Source organism: Carcharodon carcharias, chromosome 34 (genome assembly GCF_017639515.1).
Source record: "Carcharodon carcharias isolate sCarCar2 chromosome 34, sCarCar2.pri, whole genome shotgun sequence".
NCBI classification, from domain to species: Eukaryota; Metazoa; Chordata; class Chondrichthyes; order Lamniformes; family Lamnidae; genus Carcharodon; species Carcharodon carcharias.
Window position 1 is genome coordinate 5,738,368 of NC_054500.1, and position 347 is coordinate 5,738,714.

Sequence of the window (347 nt, forward strand, 5' to 3'; positions counted from 1 at the left end):
TATCATTGCTGCCAAAACAAATACGAGGGTGTCAGCAGTTTCTGACCATACTGCGCTTTGGGCAACTACAGACACCTGTAGAAATGGAAGTGCTTTGAATAATGCACAACAATGCAGTATTGGTCTGTACAATGCAGGCATCACAGGTTATGCAACCCTGAACCCCAGCAACCTTGCAGTTATAATGCAGCTAGTTTCAAGGTAGCTCCCTCTAGTTTCATCCCTGCTGACCCCTCGTTTAAATTGGTACATTGAACATCAGAACTCCAAGCACTGAGGAACAGGAGTCAGCCACTATGGCCTGACAACTCTGCACAGCTATTTTTATTCGTAATGTCGCCATACCT